A 25,179-nucleotide genomic window follows, 5' to 3' on the forward strand; every position below is an offset into this window, starting at 1 on the left:
AAATTTTAAGATAAATATAATTTGACAGGGAAATCAAGGTCACCCTAGATACAATTATATATGCTTAATCCAGAGAGGAACCTTGTTTCTGCCATCTTTAATTTTAAAAGACAAGTCCTAACTCAATTTGGGGAAGAGAATTTGTTGTCACTTTTTCATAGCTTTCCCCATAATCAATTGCTGTCAAACCAAAGTACAGCAAAACTTGAAAAATAAAGTACTTTGGTTTAGTAAAAGTGATTTTTTTCTTATAAATCTATTTTCAAAGTCTGAGTGTGTTATAATTAGGATGTATTAAATTATTCACTAAAAACAACTGCTGCATCTCATCAGATTAGTACTAGTGACACATACAGCTATAAATGTAGCTCTTCAATGAGGTAGGCAACAATAAGAATATTTCATTTTCAATGTTGAATGAATTATATGTTAATTAATTTTGATTTATTTATATATTAAATTTCTACTTTAGAGACAATAATGTTGGTGTAGAAACAAATATAACATAATTTTTGTTATTGTTATACTCACAGAAGACTTTGGGAAGCAAAATAAAGTTTTACCTGGTTAAACAGCAATGCATCAGGTAAACTGAAATTCAAAGCAACCCAAGGACTGAGAGAAGGAAGATCATAATAGTTGAATAAACATTACACAGTGTTATAAGAATCAGATATGGAGACATTTACGAGAATTGAAATAGACTGAAAACATTTAACTCGGAGAATAAAGGATCTGAGCTGAGTCTTGAAGAAGACACAGCTTTGATGAGTATCAGATACAGCATTTGCAGGTAAAATGTAGTAGATAATGGGGTCTAATAATTATTTTTCCTAAAATAGTATATAGTCATTCAATGGCAGGCTCTATCCTCACTTTGTCTGGATAGAGGATGTTAGGGTACATCAAAGACAATCACATTGCCCAAGCTTCAGCTGCTAGTTTATGCCAGAATCAGTTATGGCATCTAGGGTAAAACCTCTTCTCATGTCATCATGGCCACCCTGGTATCTTGGGGATAACCTAGTGAAGGCAGAGATGAGTTTGAATTATAGAATATTGGATTTTATTCACCTAAATATTTACACTAATATTTTGGAATAAGCAATGTGTCTCAAGTACAGCTCAAATAATGTGTTTCCCAAGGCTGTCTTCAGATGAAGCCCATTTAGACACTGGAGCGCTTTTCATGATCAATCAACACTTCCTTCCTCTGCTTCCTATGCCTATAACCATATTAGTGTACCTTATGGTATAAGGGACAATAGGCTCTGGAGTCATTGTTTGGATTTTGATTTTGGCTCCTTTCTTCATTATTTTCTGTGTAATACTGAGGATATTAATCTCTCTGTGTCTTTGTTTCTACCATGATATCTACATGAATGAGATCACTTTATAATACAGAATACATTAAACCATAAATGTATGTTGTTTATTATATCTCCTAGTACGTACCGAATGCTTGCTATCAGCCATTTATATTTTGGTCGTTCATAAATGCATTAAGATAAAAGACAGTGCTAAAGGTCACCAAACATCTAAGATGCCTGATTTATATTATTCCTACAAAAAAGAGCAATGGTTATCTTAGTTAATAAAAATTTTACTTAACATACTATACTCTATGGAAAATATTGTTTATATTATTAATAATAATGGCTACCTTTTAGTGAATGGTTATCACATGCCAAGCACAATACTAAGCATTTCAATTAAGATAATATTCAAAAGAAATGGTTATCTCTGTTTGGTGATATTATGAATATTTTTTCTTGTATCACATCTGTATTTTAGAATAAATATGTGTTACTCGGTTTAAAAAAAAAGGTTATAGAAAGATAGTCTAACGATCCAGGAATACAAGACACTTCGGAGCTGCAACTCATATTGCCTTCTTTGTGATGCGATACTGAATATCTGTTGTACTTCCAACCACAGATGGTATCATTCAGTGGTGTTTAAAAGGACTTCTCTTCATAAATTCTGTAAAGTACATAAAGATTCTTTTCATAGGGAATGTAGTTGTGTGTTACTCTATGATGAGTGTTAATGTACACATTTGTTTTGCTAGGAAGCCGAACATTTTTCAAAGATGTGTGAATTTATAATTTATTATGTGGATGAAAGATGTTCGTACATTATAACTCTTTTTCCTTCTAAAATTTACTGAAGGAGAAAAAAATTCCAACTCTTAAATCATTTCTGAATACTAAAATGTAGAATTATGGCAATTCAAATGGTGTTTATTATATATGAAAAAAAGAAAATGGAAATAATAAATTCACGGAAAGCTTAAACTAAGTGATAAAATAATTTCTAACCTGGAAATTTCCTGGTCTTGGTGTCAGTTAGAGGGATTGGAGGGGAAAAGGTACAGAAAGAAGATAGATACAAGCTGAGAAAATGAAGACATTCTCATGATTAACAGGCCATTAGAAGTGAATTATAAAACATATCCTGGAGCCAGAATATCATTTTACTTACTGTTAAAAATGGAGAATCTATATTTCAATTGAAAGAATGTTCACTATAAGCAAGACTTTCCTCTGTATCCTTAAATATGTGTCTGTGTAGTGAGAAAAATTTTAAGTTTATCATACTTTAAATTAGAAGGCAAGAAGTTTAAGTCAGTAACTTATTTATTTGACATCATAACTAGAGATGAAAATGAAAGATTAAAAATAACATATACCTATAAATTGTAAGTTGTTCCTAAAATCATCAGTCTGTAAAAGTGTAAATTCATTATAAAGGTCGTCAATTTATAGAAGTAGAAAAGTGAGTCAACTTAACTCTTAGGAAATATACATAGTGTAAAATATTATTGATACATTATTTATTTAGAAATTTAAATAATTGCATGTATATGATATAAAATATATATAGACATTCATACTATGTACTGTTAAAGAAAAATCAATATATGCATATGTGCATATATGTGTCTGCATATATGTATATACACACATGTATGAAATTAATGTATACATTATATACAATATGAGCATGTTCTAATTTTAAAAAGAGTTAAAATGTCTTGAATTCAGTTCTCAGGCATGCCCTGTAATTTTTTAATCAGCTCACTTCACTTGATTTTTTTAAAGTGCTTATTATCATCTGAAAGGCTTCTTTCCTTACAAGTAGGTTTACTGGCTTATTCTCTGTCTACCCTCAACTAAAATGTGAGCTTCCTGTGAATTTTTTTGAGTAACAAATAATCAGCTCCCAGGATAGGGCTAGGATCATAATAGAGACCTCTAGAAGTATGATTTGAATGAATAAATAAATCTAACATTGAACATCAATGCATAAACTATAATTTGTGAGCCTACATTTTATTGTCTTTTTCTTTTAAATCCCTAAGGCATATTGAAGGAATCTTTAATAATCCAATATTATATTAGTGAAGGAAATATTACTTGATTGTGGTAATTATTTCACAATGTACACATATATCAAATCATCACACTCTGCACCTTGAATATATTCAATTTTTACTTCTCAATGATACATAAATACAGCTGAAAAAATAAATTATTAATGAGAATATTGCACCACTTGAATGATTCCTCTCACCACCATGAGGGATGAGTAGGGACTGTACCCCTTTCATTTAAGCATAATGAAAGACAAATTTCAAAAAGATCCAGCCAAAAAAATTAATATGTGTCCTGGGGAACATGTGAAAAGTTGACCAAAAAAATCTAAGGGTGAGAGGCTGACTGTGGTAGTGGGAAGAAGCCTGTGATTTGAGGGATAACTGAACTCTTCCCATTAAGTGTCCAAGTTTTGGCTATACTTGATGTCATGTGTTCAAGGAAGGACATTCAGGGTGGGAACATTTACAGAGACTGAAGAGACAGAGGCTGGGGTTGTAGAAGCTGAGTGAGAAAGGTGATAGCATCCAGATTATAGACTTCCAAAGATTTTAGCTTTTATACTCGGAAAGTGGGGAGCAGTTAGAAGATTCTGAGCTGATGAGTGGCATGATTTATGCTTGAAATGGGTCGCCCTAGCTTCTGTGTTGAGCATGGAAAGTAGGAGAGAGAAGTGGAGGGGAAGACTAGTGTAATAATTCCAGAGATATTTATGATATCTGGCCCAGGTGGTAACCGTTATCATGTTTCACCTGGAACATTACATATAGTCCCTGCTCCCTTTAACTGTCCTTCTTACTCTCTTCTCCTCAATCAGTGATGTTGGATAGAAACTAAAAGTGAAAGAAAGAATGTGGAAGTCAAATGTAGAGTCTCAGTTCAGGCAGCCAGCTCAAAGCAAGACCACACTGAGGGCAGGAAAGAGCTTCAGTTTAAGAGACGTTTGGATTATTTTGATCATTACATTGGATTAAATTAATTAATAAATAAACTGAGACCGTTCTTGTGACTATAACTGACCATAGATATATTTTTTAATTTCTTGGCCGGGCACAGTGGTTCATGTCTGTCTGTAATCCCAGCATTTTGGGAGGCCAAGGCAGGGTTGAGGGGCAAGGGAAATCACTTAAGGCCAGGAGTTCGAGACCAGTCTGGGCAACATGGTGAGATCTTGTCTCTAATAAAAATACAAACATTAGCCAGACATGGGGCAAGTGCCTGTAATCCCAGCTACTCGGGAGGCTGAGGCAGGAGACTTGCTTGCACCTAGAAGGCACTGTTGCAGTGAGCTGAGATAGCGCCATTGCACTCCAGCCTGGGTAACAGAGCAAGACTCTGTCTAAAAAAAAATATATATATATATATGTATTTTTACATATATATGTAATTATATATATAAATACATATATATAATATATATATATATATATTTAGTTTCTCAAGAGAGGACATAAGCTATGAGATTCAACTGATATTTTATCTGAGGGCAAGAGAAAACCAGTTTCAAGAGAGCTTGAATGGTAGCCAGAATTAAGAAAAAAAATGTTTTTTGCTTTTTATTTTTTTCATTACATCCAATAAGTTCTGCTCTTTTAACAGATTGGCTAAATGGGAGTTGTATTTATGTCTGTGGTGCTGTTTTTCCTTGGAAATGTTACAAACTCTTGATACTGGGATATTAAAGGTACTAGGAAGCCCTGCAGTAATAAAACCTTATTTTATATTTCCTAAAATCTGAACATGAGTCCTTTTGAAAGTATTACATAAATGAAGTGAAAAAAGTATACTCTTGAAACTCATGATGTACATGAGATTGTCTTCTAGCTTTGTCAGTTCCTAGCAGATTATTTCATATTTAGACCTTCTCTTATCTGTAAATGGCAAGTAATATTTCTATTACAGGTATTTTTGAGAAGAAGAATGCAAATTATAATGTAGAAAAACTGCATGGTGATTAATAAAACCTTATTCATCTAATGTCTAACATCAATGAAAAAATTACCTTTTCTTTCTATTTTTGTTAGACTTTGAGTGTAACTGCTTGAAGTAATTACATCTCTCATTTCATGGAAAATTATCAACATTGATCTATACAAGACCCATCTCTTGTTGACTAAATGTTTTATTCATTTTTAACTTCATTCCCTACTCTCAGTCAACATTTACTTTTCAGAAGTATTTTCTATGCATCATTTTGTTGATATATGCTTTTATAACATGTCTATTGTTGGTTTTGGTGCATATTATTTTAATTTATAAATATGGTATTGTATTGTAGATTTTATCTCTTTCTCATTGTTATTATTATTTTTCATCTCCCCATTGTTTCCTTCTTTAGCTCTGTCTACGTCTATATGACCACTATCTACTCTTGCTGCATTATCCTCAATGATGTGCACCCGCCACGTTTTTCAAATACATTTCCCCAGTCATAGACAACCACACTACTTACAACATCTCATTCTCCAAAATAAAACTGTGATTAATATCTACACTCATGTCTCCCGAGGGGCCAATATGAGAATTTCTTTGGGATGTAAACCCAGGTGTAAGCAAATATTTCAATTTACTCAAAATCGTGCCGTAAATTGTCCAAAATGTTGCACCAGACTTGAATCCCACCAGTAATACAGAGTGTTCCTGTATTTCAACATCTGCTTATATTCCAACACCAACTTGACTTATCCAGCTGTTTAAAATGTGCGAGCTTAAGAAGTATAAAGCAATATCTGCTTGTTTTAATTTACAGTTTTCCATTTCTAATGTGGTTTAGAGTCTGTTGTTTTGATGCTTTCAGCTTTGTCAAATGCTTTAATGTAAGCTTTATTCATTTTTCATTTGTTTTCATCTTTCTTCTGATTATTGTTGATAATGATGATTTGCAGGAGCTCTTTGCATATTCTTAGTCAGTCCTTGATATTTTTTGATATTGCAAATATTTCTCTCAATTGGGCGGAGGGAAAATGTATGGCATAGGGGTAAAGAAGATGGATTCTTCATTTACTTTCCAAGTAAGCTTAGACAAGTTACTTAACTAGATTTTTGTTGGTTTTCTTTTTGAGTCATCAGCAAAATGAGCATAAGTACTCCCTGGCACACAGTAAACACTATATAGGTATTAGCTCTTATCATCACTTGTTTGATTTTATTCATGGTGTTTTTGTTTAAGATAAATTCTTCATGTTGAGTTGTAATTGAATTTTTTATAGTTCAGTGTTTGTGGATTTTGTTTAGAAAGTCTTACTTCACTCCTATATCACAAGGTGTTACACTATCTTTTCTTCTGTTAAATTTGTTGTCTGACTTTTCACTTGTGGACCTTTAATCTATTGAATATATTGTAATTTTAACATTGAATGTGGTATTAGATAAGGATCCAGTTTTCTTTTTTCTCCAGATTGAGCCATTTGTGACAATCTCAGCTACAAAGCCCCGTTCATTCGTGTGGCCACCTAACCATTTATATTTTTAAAATGTGACACAAACAAACTGTAAACTAAGAGTGTAACAATAGCTTTGATATTAGTGTTGAAATGGAGAATACGACTTGGAATAAGTAGGAAGGAGCACCTGAGTTTATGTTCTAATCTGCCCCCAGAGAAACCAAGGATTTTGTGAGCTATAATTTCTGATTCTATGATATTTCTATGATATAAGCAATCATTTGACTCTAATAAAATAATGTTGTCACCTTTCAAAAGGAATCTTGATTACATGCTAAATGACTGCATCCATATGGTTTTGGAATTGCTATTTAAAAGACAAAGCTTTCCTTTTTAAGCTCTCTCTGTGTTCCTTTCCCTCCTCACCCCAATATAATCTGATTTAGTTAAGAGTGGACGTGAATGGATTCTATTTATTTCTTCAAGGAAATAAAAAAAATCTCATTCACAATTACTGTAATTAATTATTACGTATGGAACAGAGAAAGAAGAGAAAAGGAATGTAAGATGGTGATAGGTTAAAAGGATCACGGGCGTTGAAGGTAGATGTCTTTGGGATGTAAGTCTTGGCTAAATAATTTTTAATATACATGTCTACTCCCATACTCAGTTTTCTCATCCCTACTGCATACATTTGTGGTGTTATTTTAATAAAAGAACGGACCTCTTAAGTTTCTAGCCAAATGTTTGGTAATATAATAGTCAATACATGTTAATCTTCCTTCTTTTGCTTTCTTAAATATAAAATTAGAAAGTCAATTTACAATTATAAATGCAATTTTCTTTATAAAGATAATGTTTTAACTGGCTTACATTTTATGTTTTTCAGACTTGCATCGTTTATATTTTTAATTCATCGAGGATGAGAAAATTGATTAACACAAAATCTTTTCATGTCTTTTCTGATGACAGACTAGCTGAATCCAAGAAGAGAAGCCCTTGAAGAGTGTATTCTATTCTAGTCAAGCATTCACACATTGGCTTCTTTGGTGCCAGGTAATTAGAATTTGTAATTTGGTCTTAATTAAATTGCAGACTACCCAAAGGCCTTGATCAGTGGCCTTTTGACTGCCTCCACCCTGTTTGGAGGAAACAAACAAAACACAAATTAGCCTTTAAAAATATGCCCATTGATTTCTCCTCATCTCCCCAAACATATACAACCCCACCAGAAATATATTTATGTTGGGTATAATGTCAACATATATCAAATGTGCCAATTAAACACAGAGCTCCTCTAAACTACCAAGCATGTTATTATTATTATTTTAATTTTTAAAACATTTCTAACTTAACAGAAACATTGGCTGGGCAGCACTAATTACTAATTGTATCATTCCTATGTACTACCAACTTCTCACCAGTATTGAACTTGATCTTCAAAACTCTTCCCAGATAGGGCTGTTTTTCCACTGGCTCTATTGTTATTCCTTCCCGTTTTCCCTCCTCTGTTTTTGATGCTTTTTATTTTGGTTAGCATGTTTCTGATCAGCATGAAAACTGCGCAGGAGCTTTTCTGTCTTGCAGAGCTAGTTAATGAGATTGTTGCTGCCTTCAGATTCTATAAAGGACTTCTCCAATTTTGGGTGAGATTAAAGTCAAAATCAAGAGAATTTATATTTCAGTTGAATCTATGTAAGTCTGTTAAAAAAGTAATGGGCTCAGGGTCAAACATCAGTAATTGACCCTCACTCTACAGATTATTAATTGTATGACTGTATTTCTCAGTATCCTCATCTATAAAACCAGGTTAGCAAAAACTGCCTTCCTACTTCAAAAGGCACAAATAAAAACTAAACTAAAAGCCATACAAAACAAAGTGGATAGCTCATTTGCTTTACTTGGAATGACAATTCAACATAGTATTTTAAATTCCTGTCTTTTAAAACAGTGATTTCACACATATTGGCTCATTAAATTCTTCTTATTATCAAGCGTTGCTTAATACATTTGAGAACACAAAACAATGGCCTTTTCTGTGCCTTTTTTAGATGGTAATTATTCTTTAGTAAAGTCGGGTTGTTTTAATTGAAAATGAATTTAGGTTTTTAATCAGGATTAGCACAAGTCGATGTGTTCTCAGTTGTTGAAAGTTAAACTAGTATTGCTATATTTCAATGATTGCTAGAATAAAGAAATAAAAAATAAAGCATGTTGAGTAAAGCTTTATGAGTTATATAAATGCATAATTATATTTGCATAGGTAAACAATAAATTTTTTTCTATTTTTGGTAAGTAATAAGTTAATATATTATGTAAGAATGAAAATGATTCAAATATTTGCCTGTTTCTAATCTTAGATTAAAGAATGAAAAAAGGATCAAATTGAGACATCCAGGGGGGAAGAGTTCCCTGGCAAAACTCCAATCTGCCTGAGCACTGAGGTGGAGCCACAGAAGTCCGGGTCATTTGCACCTGGGAGGAGCCTGGCCCCTCCTCTTCCTGTTCCTGTATGGAACCTGGGATTTAATCTGTGAGGATGGAAGGCCAAGGGCAGGAAGCACAGGCTCTCACTTCACTAAGAGTCTCTGTTTCCCCATTTTTTCCTTTATGCCTAATAAATCCCATTTTTCTCACTCTTCAAATAGTCTTCAAGCCTAAATTTTCATGACCATGGAACAAGGACCCCATCTTTAGCTGAACTAAGGAAAAGTCCTGCAACAAAATTCTTTGCTAAAAATACGAGGTTGCCTTTTCCTTCTTAATCTTAAAAGAAATATATTTCAATGGTTAACGTTTTAGTAATTCAAAAATTATCAAGCATTTGTTCACAACCATAAGATGTGCATTGTTTTATATTCCTACTTAATAATAGACTATAATTGTCTAATTAGACTGCCGGTGTTGATCTTTGTGGATCATTGCATTGATTATAAGCAGTGTTTTGGGTTTGTGTGTGTGTGTGTCGTCAAATTTAGGGTTTTTTGATGTGGCTGCTGGTAGCCTGTATCCAGTATCCTGTATTAATTCTAATATTTGCATTTTGAACATATTTACAAGTTGCTAAAATAGCAAAGTTTCAAGATGAGCCTGGCTGATATGGCAAAACCCCGTCTCTACTAAAAATACAAAAATTAGCCTGGTGTGGTGGTGCATGCCTGTAATCCCAGCGACTTGGAAGTCTGAGGCAGGAGAATCTCTTGAACCCAGAAGGTGGAGGTTGCAGTGGGCCAAGATCGCACCACTGCACTCCAGCCTCGGTGATAGAGCGAGACTACGTCTCAAAAATAAAATAAAATAAAAATAGCAAAGCTAGTATGGTTTCTCTGAGTTTTGTAATTTATCATTGTTAACTGCAGAAATTTATTATATGAGACATATAAATGAATTTGGATTGGGTTTAATTTTATATTTTTGAATATAGTTCTTCAAGATAAATTTTATCTTAGACCTCAAGAAATAAAAATAAATTAGATATACAAACGAACACAAATGTATGCAGTCCTTGCCTAATTTAAGACATTAACTTGGGATAAGTCAAAGGTATATGTTGCAATGCCTGGAGTAACCACTAAAAATAATACAATACTATTATATCTATCTAGAAATCTAATAGAGTAATTAAAAAGTTTTATTAATCCCCAAAAAGGCAGAAAAGTTAGGACATACACACATACACACACACAGACAGATATACAAAAACAATAGCAGTTAGAGACCTAAATAAAACAATGATCATAATTATACCAAGAAAAGATTGCTAAACAGAATTTTAAAAGGATCGATTTTATCCTGTCTATAAGAGATGCATGTTAGAAACAAAAATACAAGAAGATTGAAGCAAAAAGATGAAAAAAGATACACTAAGCAAACAACAGTAAGTTAAAGAAAGTTGGATGACAATACCAATATTGGAAAAACATCAACTTCAAGATGAAGAGGAATATGAAAGAAGGACATTGGAATAATGATAAAAGGATGGATATATTTTCAAAGTATAATAGGTATAAATATATGAGCCCAATAAAAGATTATCAAATGTAATGAAGCAAAAACTGTCAGAATTAAAGAGAGATGTATAGAAATTCACAATTATAGTTGTTGACTTTAACTTCTCTCATTCAATAATGAATACATTACTAGACAAAGAACCAATAAAGATATGAAAGATGAAAATGACACTACCAACTCCTTAACCTAGTTTTTATTTATAGAACGTGGCACCCAACAACTACAGAATGAATATTTTTTCCAATCTCATGTAGAAAGTTCATCATGATAGACCATATTATGGGCTATAAACAAATCTCAATAAATTTCAAAAACAAAATAAAAATAAAATAAGTAAGTTTTCTGACCACAGTAAAGTTATAATAGGAAACATAACCTTAAAAATGTTTTGAAAAGAACGAAACATTTAGACATTAATTAACTCATTTCTAAAGAACTTATGAGCAATTAGCAAGTATTTTTTAACCAAATATTAATAAAAGCACAACACATCAAAATTAGTGGAATACAGTTAAAGCAGTGCTTTATTTCAGAACTTGTGACTTTAAATTCTTATATTAGAAAGAATAATAAACTAAAGTCAAAGATACAAACTTTCATCTTTGGGAAGTACAAAAAATATCAAATTAAACTCACTCAAGGAAAAAAATAGGTAATGAACAAAAAAATAGAAATGACTCATGCTATAGAAAAATCAATAAAAAAGTAATTCTTTGAAAAATTTAAAAAATAATATATATAAAAGTCTAGCTAGATAGTTCAAGATTTAAAAACAAGGAGAATACAAGTTACCAATATTGGGAATGAAGACAGGGATACCATTTCATACTCTGTAGGGATTAAAAATTAAATACTATAAATAAATTTATGCCAATTATTTTTTCAACTTAAATGAAATGAACAATGAGAAAACACAATTACCAAAATACATATAATAATGAATAGAAAATTTAAATAATTCTTGTATTAGTTTCCTGTTGCTCGTATAACAAATTACCACAAACCTAGTGACATGAAACTACACAAAAATTTGTCTTATGTTCTGTAGGTCAATATCTAAAATGAGTCTCAGTGGACTAAAATCAAGGTGTCATCCCGACTGACTTTTTTCTAGAGACACTAGGGAAAAAACTGTTCTGCCTTTTCCATTTTCTAGAGAGGATCTGAATTAGTCGGCTCATGGTCCCGTTGTCTATCTTCAAAGCCAGCAATGACCAATTAAGCCTTTCTTGAATTGCATCACTCTGATACGGGCTTTTCTATCTTCTTATTCTACATTTAAGGACACATGTGATTATATTGAGCCTTTCCAGATAATCCAAGATAAACTCCTTATCTTAAAATCAGCTGGTTAATATTAAAATTGCTCTCATAATTCTACTTTGTTATAAAAAGTAGCAATTCACAAGTTGTGGAAATGAGGATGTAGACATTTGTGTGAGGTCACTATTCTGTTTACCATAGCTCACTCTATATATTAAATCAATTAAATTAAAACCTCAGAACTTTGGCTTAGACAACTGTAAGCCCAAATGCTTTCATACTCAAAATCTATTCAACATTTATGGGAGAAATAAATTTTCCAACAAATTATTCAGAATAAAAATATATTTACCAACCCCTGTTTGTAAAGTTCATGTTCTTGTACAGTAACACTAGATCAGGACATTACAAGGAAAGAGTAGTATACACCAATAATGTCATAAGCATAGATATATAAATCCTAAACAAAATATGAGCAAATCAAATGCAATACTATATGAAAGGAATTACACATCATAACCAAATGGAATTTATATCAGGAATGCAAGTTAGTTTAGTATTTGAAAATTAATCAATGCATGTCACAAAATTAATGAAGAAAAACAGAAGAAAAAACATATGAGCCTATCTATAAATGTATAAAATGTATTTGACCATACTCATTCATAATAAAAGCCTACTAAAATAGAAGAGAACTTTCTCAACTTTATAAGAGATATCTGTAAATCTACAGGAAATGTACTTAAAAGTAAAAGAAGATTTTCCTCTTAAGATTGGGACAAGGCAAGGATCCCCCCTCTTTTCTCTTTTATTCAACATTATTTGGAAGTCCCAGTAATTGTTATAAGAAAAAAAAACAGAATGAATGAAGTAAACCTCTTTATTCATAGATGACAGGAATGATCATATTAAATAGCCTAAGAAACATTCAAAAAACAAGTAAAGAAAAAACTATCAGAGAGTGATTTTAGCAAGATTCTAGGACATACGGTAAATAACCGAACATCAATAATATTTCTGTGTACTAATAAACAAATCATTAGAAGTTTTAAAAGCTATTTAATATAAGAGGGTATCAAAACATGAAAATACTTAGGGATACATTCAAAAATATTTGTGCAACAACTGTACCCTGACAACTCTATCAATATAAATTCTGTTGATAGATATTAAAGAAGACTTAAATAAATATAGAAATATACTGCATTCATGAATTGGAAAGCTCAATATTGTTAAGATGTTAATTTTCCCCAAATTGAACCATAGATTCAATGTAATCCCAGTTACTTTTTTTCTTTTTGGTAAACAATGACAAGCTGATTTTAAAATTGAATTAAAACACATGTGTACACAAAAATTTACACAGAAATGTTCATAGCAGCATTATTCATAATAGCTAAAATGTGGAAACAATCCAAATGTCTATGAACCGATAAATGGATAAGCAAAATGTGGTATATTCATAAACTGGAATATCATTTATCCATAAAAAAGTACTAGTACATGCTACCACATGAATGTACCTTGAAAACATTATACTGAAATGTTTGCAGTGAAAGAAACAAGTCACAAAAGACCACATATTAAATGATTCCATTTATGTGACATGTTCAAAATAAGCCAGTCTACAGAGATGGAAAGTACCTTGGTGCTTGCCTAAAGCTGGGAGAATAGGAAAGTTGGGGATGATAGCTAATGAATATGGGGTTTCTTTTTGAGGTCATGAAAATGTCCTACAGTTGACTGTGGTGATAGCTGTACACTTCAAATGGGTGAATTATATAGTATGTTAATTATATCTTAAGAGATCTGTTACCCCCAAAAAAGAAATCACAATAAAAAAAATTATACAGCAATGTAAATGGTATAGGATACCCAATGCAATTTTTTAAAAGGAGAGCGAAGTGAAGGATATATACTGCCTTATATCAAGATTTAATATAAAACTATAAGATCACAATAGTCATGGTGCATTCTTGGGATAAGAATAGACATATAGATTAATGGAACAGAATAGTGAATCCAGAAATACACTCACAACATATAGTCACTTGATTTAAACAACATTCAAAGGCAGTTCAATGAAAAAAAACAAATGTCTTTCTAACAAAAGATAATGGAACACCTGTGTGTTTGTATGGGCAAAAATGAACTTCCACTATTACTTTACAATAATTAACCAATTTATAAACCTAAATATAAGAGCTAAAAGAGTTTCAGAAGAAAATTTAGGAGAAAATCTCTGTGTTCTTAAGCGTGTTTAAGAATTCTTAGATAAGACACAAAGAATCATTATCCATAAATAAAAAGGAATGATAAATTGGTTTTAATCAAAATTTAAAATGTTTATACTTGAACGATAATGCTTAAGGGATTCCTACATATGGAACGACAATACTACCATCTTGAAAACCCATGAAAGTACAAAACTCTCTAGAACAGAAATGTTACATAATGTACATAAATGAAAAAGAGAAAGGAGTCAAACATCACAACAAAAACCCACCACATTGTAAAGGTAAAAAAAAAGAAGAGAAGGAAAAGAACAAAGAATACCTATAACAATCAAAAACAATAAACAAAATGAGCAAAGTAAGTCCTTACCTATCAATAACAACTTTGAATATGAATGATTAAAATTCCTCATTAAAAAAATATAGATGGGCCTCACCACCACGCCCGGCTAATTTTTTTGTATTTTTAGTAGAGACGGGGTTTCCCCATGTTAGCCAGGATGGTCTCGATCTCCTGACTTCGTGATCCGCCTGCTTCAGCCTCCCAAAGTGCTGGGATTACAGGCATGAGCCACCGCACCTGGTCGACCGAGAGATATTTTTAAGAAAAGTCTCATAAAAGCATAAAATTTTATGTATGGCAAAGGCAATCAACATCTATAGAAAACTGATAAACACATATGACTCAGAGGAAGAAATTTCCCTCTGTGTATTATTTACTATTAAACTTAATATGGCTTATAAGGCCTTGATCATCGAAAAAAATATATAGATGGGCTGATGCGCTGAATGGTAAAAAAAAAAAACAACAAAAAACCAAGACCCAACTATATGCTTTTTACACAAAGTCACTTCAGTTGTAAAGACACAAATAGACTGAAAGTAAAAGGATGGATAACATCATTCCACACAAACAGAAATCAAACGTTTTAGGAGTAAGTAAACTTATATTAGTAGACTATAATCAAATAAAATAACAAGAGACAATGAAGGTCATTATATAACAACAAAGAGATCAATTCAGCAATAGGATGTAAAAAGTGTAAATATAAATGTCCAATACTGGAACACCCAGATATATAAATAAAGTATTATCAGAACTACAGAGAGATAGAGACCTCACTACAATAATAGTTGGGGACCCTGACACCCTGCTTTCACTCTGGACAGATCATCTAGACAGCAAATCAACAAAGAAATGTTGGACTTAGTCTGCACTATAGACCAAATGGACCTAACAGACGTTTACAGAACATTCAGTTAAACAGCTGCAGAATACACACTCTTTTCATCAGCACATAGAACAACATCCAGAACAGACGATATGTTAGGCCACAAAACAAGTCTTAGCAAATTTTAAAAATTAGAAATCATACCAAGTATCGTTCGAGACCTCAATGAAGTAAAACTAGAAATCAATGACAAATAGAACTTTGGAAACTGAACAAATACATGGAAATTAAACACATGCTACTGAATGATCATTTGCTCAATGAAGAAATTAAGAAGAAAATTAAAACATTTCCTGAAAGCAATGAAAATAGAAACTCAACATATCAGAACCATGGGATATGGCAAAAGCAGTGTTAAGAGAGAAGTTTGGCAATAAACCTCTACATAGAAAAAGTAGAAAGATTTCAAATAAACAACCTAATGATGCACCTCAAGGAACTAGAAAAATCAATACACCAACCTGAAATTAGTAGAAGGAAAGAAAGAGTAAAGATCAGAGCAGAACTAAACAAAATAGGCTTAAAAAAATACAACGAATCAACAAAATGAAAGGTTGGTTTTGCAAAAAGATAAAATTGATAAACTACTAATTATACTAACCAAGAAATAAGTAAAAAGACCTAAACAAATAAAATCAGACATAAGGAAGGAGACATTACAACTGATAACAAAGAAATTCAAAGACTCACTACAAACTTTGTGAACAATTATGCACTAACAAATTGTAAAACCTAGAGAGAGCGAATAAATTCCTGGACATAGGAAAGCTACCAAGATAGAACCAGGAATAAATAAAAAATCTGAACAGACCAATAATGAGTAACAAGATTGAATCTGTAATAAAAGGTTTTACAACAAAGAAAAGTCCAGTACCGATACATTTATTACTGAATTCCAACAAACTTATAAAGAAATACTAATACCAATTCTTCTCAAACTATTCCCAAAAAGAGATGGGGAAGAATTTCTTCCCAAATCATTCTAAGAGGTCAAAATTACCATGATACCAAAACCAGACAAGGCCAATCAAAAAGGAAACAAAAGCTAATATTTGTGATGAACATAGACTCAAAAATTGTCAACCAAATAGTGGCAAACCAGATCCAACAACACATTAAAAAGACTATATCATGATTAAGTGGGATTTATACCAGGGATGCAAGAATAATTCAACATATGCAAATCAATATGTGACACATCACATTAACAGAATGAACTACAACACCACATTATAATTTCAACAGACACAGAGAAAAAATTTGAGAAAATTCAACTTTCCTTCATAATTAGGGCTCTCAACAATGTAGGCATAGAAGAAGCGTATCTCAATCTAATAAAGCCTACATATGAAAAACCCGCAGCTAATATCCTACCAAATGGGAACTAGACCTGGAAAAAGAATGCCCACTTTTACCACTTTTAATCAACATTCTACTAGAAGTCTTGAAAAGAACAATCAAGGAAGAGGAAATAAAAGCATTCAAACTAAAAAAGAGAAAGTGAAATTGTCCTTCTTTGCAGAAGAAATTTTCTTATATATAAAATATCCTAAAGACTACCAAAAAAGTCTTCAAACTGATACATTCAGTAAAGTTTCAGTATATAAAACCAATAAGAAAAAATCAGTAGCTTTTCTATGTACCAGTTATAAACTAGCTGAAAAAGAAATCAAGAAAGCAATCCCACTTACAATGGCTACAAAAAGTACCTAGGAATAAATTTAAATAAGGAGGTAAAAGACCTCTACAACAAAAACTATGACACATTAATGGAAGAAATTGAAGAGGGAAGAAACAAATGGAAAGACCTCCTATGCTTATAGATTAAAAAAAATATTGTTAAAGTGATAATACTACCCTAAGCAATCTACAGATTTAATGCAGTTACTATCAAAATACCAGTGACATTCTTCACAGAAATAGAAAAAAAGTCCTAAAATTTGTATAGAACCACAAAAGACCCTGAATAACGAAAGCAATACTAAGCAAAAAGTACAAAGCCAGAGGCATCACAATATCTAACTTGAAAACATAGTACAAAGCTATAGTAATCAAAACAACATGATATTGGTTTAAAAACAGGCACATAAACCAACGAAGCAGAATAGAGAACCCAGAAGTAAATCTACATTATTTACAGCCAAAAGAGTTTCAACAGAGAAGATGCATTGGGGGAAATAATATACTCTTAAATAAATTGTTGCTGGGAAAACTGTATCTTCAGATGCAGAAGAATGAAATTAGACTCCTACCTCTTAGCATATACAAAAATCAACTCAAAATATATTAGAGATTTAAATACAAGACCTCAAACTATAAACCTACTAGGAGAAAAAAAAAACATAGAGAAAATACTTCAGGACATTGATCTAGACAAAGATTTTATGGCTAACACATCAAAAGCATAGGAAACGAAACAGAAAAAATAGACAAATGAGAATATATTAAACTAAAAATCTTCTGTAAAGCAAAGGAAACAATCAATAGAGTGAAGAGAGCCTATAGAATGGGAGAAAATATTTGCAATCTATTCATCTGACAATGACTAATATTCAGAATACACAAATGACTCAAGTGACACAATAGCAAAAAGAAAACCCAAATTTTACCATTAAAAAATAGGCAAAGATGGGCAAATCATGAGGTCAGGAGTTCGAGACGAGCCTGACCAATATGGTGAAGCCCTGTCTCTACTAAAAATACAAAAATTATCTGGGCATGGTGGTGCATGCCTGTAATCCCAGTAACTCAGGAGGCTGAGGCAGAATCACTGGAACCCGGGAGGCGGCGGTTGCAGTAAGCCGAGATCATGCCATTGCGCTCCAGGCTGAAAGACAGAGTGAGACTCTGTCTCAAAAAAAAAAAAAAAAAAAAGTAGGCAAAGAATCTGAAAATACATTTCTCAAGAGAAGACAGAGACATGGCAAACAGGTATATGAAAAAATGTTCAACATCACTACTTATCATGGTTATGCAAATTAAAATCACAATGAGACATTTTGCCCAGTTAGAATGATTATCATCAAAAAGGCAAAAATATCAAATGCTGGCAAGGATGCAAAGAAAAATGAACTCTTAGACGCTGTTGGTGGGAATGTAATTTAGTACAGCCATTATGGAAAACAGTAGGGAGGTTTCTCAAAATATTATAAATAGACTACCATATGATCTAGCAATTCCACTACTCCTTATTTATCCAAAAGAAGAAAAACAGTGTATGCAAAAAAAGTATGTGTATGTGCACCCCACCCACGTTTATTACAGCACTCTTTACAATAGCCAAGATATGGAAGCAACATGGGTGTCCATCAACAGATGAATGGATAAAAATTGTGGTGTATCTCCACAATGGAATACTATTCAGCCTTAAAAATAATCCTGTCATTTGCAGCCACATAATGGAACAAGGGTTTGTGATGTTAAATGAAATAAGCCAGGCACAGAAAGCACCCACTGTCACTCATAAAATAGTTGACCTAATGGAGGTAGAGTGTAGAGTACTGATGACCAGAGGGTGTTAGTGAAGAGTGGCAATGAAGAGAGGTTGGTTGATGTATACAAGCATACAGTTAGAAGAAACTAATTCTGGTGTTCAATAGCAAAGTAGGGTGACGACAGTTAACAATGATTTGTTGTATATTCTAAAATAACTAGGAGAAAAGATCTGAAATGTTTCAAACACAAAGATATGATAAATATGTTAGGTGATGGCTATCCTAATTACTCTGATTTGATCATTATGTATTGTATTCGTGGATCAAAATACCACATGGAGCCCATAAATATGTAAAATTATTGTGTATTCATAAAAATAAATAAATAGGGATTGGGGATAGGAGGACAGAAGTAGGTAGAGAAGTGATGGGACTGAGGAAATTAAATTAAAAAATACAATTTATATACCTGGGTCAAGTTACTTGAACAAGGCAGTTATGTGGGATGATGAGGGCATGTATAAATGGGATTATTTTGATGCATGCAGAGTGCAAAGTCAAAGGCAAGTAGGAAAATATAAACTGCTCACATAGTATCCCCAGGTAAAGCAGATGGAATATGCAACTCCCATCTCAACAGATGTGAAAAAAGCCACATATGCTCGAAGCTGAAAGCACAGCGTACTTTTGATGACACATTGAATAGACAAAGAGTGTTGAAACCTTGATTTGTAATCCCTGTTGTGGCAGACATATTTGTGTATTTGAGCAAGTCACTTTTCTCTCTGAGTTTCTGATTTCTCTGAAAAATCAGAAATTTAAATCAGTTTCCAAGCTCTTTCTATACTTTAATGCTTCTTTCATGTCATCTTTACATCAATGCCACTAAATTTATCTTCATTTTATTTGAATTTCCTTTTATTTTTATATATTTTGCTCTTACTTTTGAAAAGGGCAATATGTTGAGAGTTTTAAGATCTTTGTTGCCTTCCTTTAATTAGGTTTGTTTTGAATTCAATATAAATATTCATTAATGGCCTTTGACATTTTGAGAACACGTTGAGGCTACATTGGTGACCAGGTTCCTGTCCTCATGAACCACTTTCTAGTGGAGGAGACAAACACAGCTCAAATTTTAAGTTGCATAAAGTTTGTAATTCTTTTACAAAATACAATTGACTAGCTGTTTTTTAGAAATTTGAAATATTAAAGAATATTATATACAGAGATTAAGTAAATCTCACAGATTATTAGAAAAATTATTGTTAATTTTTGAATATGTGAACACAAAATGGTCACCAACCCTATACTGCCAACATATCCTCTTAATGGATACAATAAAATGGCAGGGGTCAGGTAAGGAAGAGAAAATCTCCCAGCATGATACAAGAATAGGCAGTGTCCTTCGCCCAGCCGTGGCCATGTCTTTGAATCCTGCTGATAATCTCTCCCACTGGAGGCAGTTTAACTAAAAGAGCAAATAGGCTCAGCATATGGTTAGCCTAATTATCACTGGAAACAGTAAAACTCATTAACATTTTAATAATATATGTTTTAATGAAACTTGCAAAGGTAAGAGGAATATGCACATGTGGTCATATAAATGAAAAATACAAAAACCAGTAGAGTTATTATATTTTCTTACTGCCAGGGCTGCCTTGCAGCCAGGGTAGCTAAGATAATGTCCATCTTGAGAACCAAAGTTCCTTTTCTTTCTTATTTCATTCATGGAAATAGTCACTGTTATCGTTCATGTATTCTTCCGCGACCCTGTTCTTTTGGTGTATCTAAATCTATCTCGTATTTTAACAAGCTAAAATTCTCCATCATCTGTGAAGACTGCCCATATGGGCTTCTTTTGAATTAGTGTCTTGTCTCTCTAATTCTTTCAGTGGTAACTGTCCTCTTATGATAACTTAGCCTACCGTCTTAATATATATGGTATGCTCTCTTGCTTACTCCTTGTTTCATGAGGGTATGTTTTATTCCCCTAAACAGATTTTAAGGTTACGACATGCTAATTAGGCTGATGAAAATTATTGGTTGGCTGGGATGCTGTTTAAATATTTAGCCTTATTTAAATTATTATTCGTTAAATTCGGTATTATACAAAGTGGGATTGCGGAGTTAGAAGATGTCATTTTACTGTGCATTTTATATCACTGCTCAGGTGAATAATGTGAATGACAAGTTAGGATCTTCTAATATTTGCATTTAAAAATATTTCTAATTCTTCAATGTTTTTTTCTGAAACATGATAATTAAGAGACCAATTAGTGGAATTAGGGCTGCTGGTGTTCAAAGATTTTTTCTTCTACTACCCGTGTGACCAAAAGCAAATTTCTTTTCTGTGCTTCAGTCCTAGTCTTTGATTGTAAAATGGGGAGAATAATATCACTTTCCTCATGAAGTTATTATGAGAATTAAATATATTGATACAAATAAAGCACTTAGAATAGTTCCAAGAAAAAGGTTAATTGCCAATCAATGTTAGGTATAATTACAATTTTGGGATTTGGAACAAAAAGTTGTTTTCATGATTTTCTAGAGCATGAACATATCAAATGCAAAAACTCCAACTTCAGTTTATGAATAGTTGAAATGAATCCTATGGCAACTTGCAAATGTGTTCTATGGTTTTGTCCACCCGAGTCCCTCCTCTGACAGCAAGTTGGTGAGTGCTCTGGATGGAGCCAATTCTGTGGCTGGCTGCCCCCAACCCTTTGCCTTCAGTTACTGGCTCTCTTCTCACACAAGTTGTATGGGGTGTTCACACACTCAGTTGTTAGCATGGTGTCTCCTTATGAGAACATTCACTGCCCAGCCTGCCAATGTTTCTAAAAGCCCTTTTCACGATCTTTGTTTCCTGTATGATTTTATTAGACACATTTCATTCCATTCTCTGGAAAAGCTTATTTATTTTTCTTTTACAATGGTGTTTTCCTGTCCTGCTGAGTGCTCTCACTCCTTCCCCTATGGCATAATTTCCTGAGTCTGACTTTAAATAGTTCCTCTGACACATGTGCCCTGTGTACTTTCCGTGGAAGCTCATCATGAAATTTGCTTTATGTCACTGGTTAAATCATTTTATCATTCCGCAAATACTTGCTGAGTAACACTATATGCCAGGTCCTGTGCTTGGAGATTTTGATAGCAAGGTGAGCAAGAACCAGTCCTCATTTTTTTGGGTTTTTGAGCTGAGAAGAATGGGACAAATATTAAATACATACATACATACATACATACACACATACATGATTCAAAATTACGGTAACTTATTTAAAGGAAAAACACAAGACCATAGGCACTGTAATTGAGAAACCTGATTCAAATACAGTTTAGCTGGACCAAGGGAGAATGTTATGCGAAATGCTTTAGTTTAAGGTGTCTCTGAGTCAACAAAGTTGTGATAACAAGGAGGAAGTTTTTTGAAGCTTAAGAAAAGTACACACGGTTTTTTTTTGTATATACATATATATGTGTATATATATATATACTTATATATATACATATAAATGAAAGAGATGATGCTAAGATAGAGTGTAGAGGGAAGAGAGGGCCCAGAACCTACCCCTGGGGTAATTCTAACTTTAAAAGTTTGGAAAGATAAAGAGCCATTATAGGAGACAGATAAAAAAATAAACGTGTGCATGTCTGAGGAGTATTGAGTTTGACAAGTCACAAGAGATGTCCTCTCAAGAAGGAGCTAATCATCAATTATCTGCTACTGAGAAAACTAGTTGGCAGGAAAAGAATGGAGAGGTATGGTAACAAAGAGATTACTAGTGACCTTCGCAGTAACAGCTTCAATGATGGAGTGGGGATGAATGTCCGGGAGAGAATGACAGAGGAGAGGTGGAGGGAAAAGTAAAAATGTATCTTCAGAAAAGTGATGTAAAGATGATAGTTACTGCCTCCATATTTTCTCTTATTTCTTAGAAACTCAACCCACTAAACTGGGCAAACCCCATGGTTACGTGGAATACAGATTTCCTTCTCCATCTTCTTTTTCAGTTGATTATGGCTTTGTAACCAACAATTGGCCATTGAGTTATAAGAAGAAATGTTGGGTGAGGGCATCCAAAAAGTCTTCCTGAAAGAACACTGCCAAACACTGATTGTTGTCCTTGTCCTTTGTCCTGTCTTCCATCCTGTCATCTGAAATGCAATGCAATGGCAGAATATGGAGCTGTTGTTCTTGGCCAAGATGATGAGAACCACATCCTGTCATTGTGACTGCAGTGAATTGGAAGGGCACAGTTCCCTAACAATCTTACAGAGCTGTAATACCAGCCCTGGATTGTAAGCATTCCAATTTCACTTTAAGAGAGAGAAGTACATTTCTATCTGCTAAATCTCTCATATTTTTGAATTTTCTATCCTATAAATTTGAATATTATCCTAACTGAGAAAAAAGCCTGGCTGTAAAAAGGAGCAAATAATTTTTGCAATAAAATTTTAAAATGTGTTCAAATGCAGAGAATGCACAAAGAAAGAGTTAAAAGGTAAAAGGGGTTAAGAAGTGTATTTGTTAAAAAAAAAAAAAATGTAGATTTTGGCCAGCTACGGTAAATTACAGCTGACACCTGTAATCCCCACATTTTGGGAAGCCGAGGTGGGAGGATTGCTTGAGCTCAGGGATTCAAAACCAGCCTGGGTAGCATAGTGAAACCTTGTCTCTAACTAGAATTAAAAAAAAAGAATTCTGGCCGGGTGCGGTGGCTCACGCCTGCAATCCCAGCACTTTGGGAGGCTGAGACGGGCAGATCACGAGGTCAGGAACTGGAGACCATCCTGGCTAACATGGTGAAACCCCGTCTCTACTAAAAATACAAAAAAATTAGCCGGGCGTGGTGGTGGGTGCCTGTAGTCCCAGCTACTCGGGAGGCTGAGGCAGGAGAATGGCGTGAACCCGGGAGGCAGAGGTCGCAGTGAGCCGAGATAGTGCCACTGCACTCCAGCCTGGGCGACAGAACGAGACTCTGTCCGAAAAAAAAAAAAAAAATTCCCTAGGTGTGATGATATGCACCTATAGTCCCAGCTACTTGGGAAGCTGAGGCTGGAGGATTGCTTGAACCCAGAAGATGGAGGCTGCAGTGAGCTGTGTTCATGCCACTGCACTCTACCCTGGTGGCAGAGGGAGACCCTCTCTGGGAAAAAAAATCTAGATAGACAGATAGATAGAACCTCAAATCCAAATAGTAGATGAAGTTGTTATCTTCAGAAAGGAAAGAGACAATTCATTAAGAGTAATAGAAGAAGGGAATATTATGGGAGCAGAAGCAAGCCGTTTGTGAACTTGATGTTTGGAAAAAGAGGGAATTCTAATTTGATGGATTCTATCCTTTTAATGAATGCTTTTAGCTGATTGTAGGTATGGTACTGTTACTGCAATTCCACTCTTAACTATGTATGCCAGAGAACTCTTAACAATGAACAGATGAGTAAGAATACTTACGACAATCACTTCTAACTCGCTGGTTTATAAATCTCCAGTTGGATTATCGTCTTAACTGATTCTCCACAGCTTGTAGAGAAATGATTATGTTTTTGTCAGTAAATTAATGAATTCTGAGAAACGAATGAATTTCTGGCAGATCATTGCCCTTAGAAACAAGAGAGTCCCTCCCATGAAATTCCTGGTACTTTTATTTTTCAAACAATATCAGTGAGCCAATCACTTTCTGGGACAGTGAGTATCAAAATATGACTTTTTTTCTTCACTGACATTAGGTATAGATTACATTGACCAAAAGAACCCCTAGGATGTATTTTCAATGAGCACTAAAGTACAATAAGAATGATATTTCTTCAGTTGAATTCAATCATATTGTTCAATGTATAAAACTATGAAGAAAATAGAAAACAACCTCATATTTAGGGATTAGGAAAGTATCCTATAGCCTCTTTATGTGATCTTTGATAATAAGAAAAATGTAATGAATATCTTGGCTGACTTTCCATTGATTGATAATGCCACATAATGGTAAATGGCTCACTGGCTGAGACAGTGGTTTCTATTTCTCTTGAATTTAATCATTCCTTAAGCTTCAAACTTATGCTGTGTATGTACTATTTCTAAATTGTCCTTAGTAATGTCAGCAACGCATGTAATATAAAGAGTTTGACTCATAAGAAGGGTCAGGGAAAATGAAATAGGTTGATCACAGTGCTCTCTTTTAAGCCCATAATAAATATAAATTGTGAACAGGTACCTCAATTTTTAGAGTTAGGTTCAATTTCTT

The 25,179-nt window shown here is 33.3% G+C and overlaps 1 long non-coding RNA gene across 1 annotated transcript in view; it reads left to right on the forward strand.

The window, feature by feature from the left end:
- LOC134757137 (uncharacterized) overlaps window positions 1-25,179 on the forward strand; it is a 90,240-nt gene that overhangs the window by 49,191 nt on the left and 15,870 nt on the right. Inside the window, exon 2 of the long non-coding RNA XR_010130809.1 lies at window positions 7,650-7,816. This is a non-coding gene — a long non-coding RNA (uncharacterized lncRNA). The remainder of the gene's footprint in view (window positions 1-7,649; window positions 7,817-25,179) is intronic.

The sequence above is a fragment of the Gorilla gorilla genome, chromosome 15 (genome assembly GCF_029281585.2).
Source record: "Gorilla gorilla gorilla isolate KB3781 chromosome 15, NHGRI_mGorGor1-v2.1_pri, whole genome shotgun sequence".
NCBI lineage: Eukaryota > Metazoa > Chordata > Mammalia > Primates > Hominidae > Gorilla > Gorilla gorilla.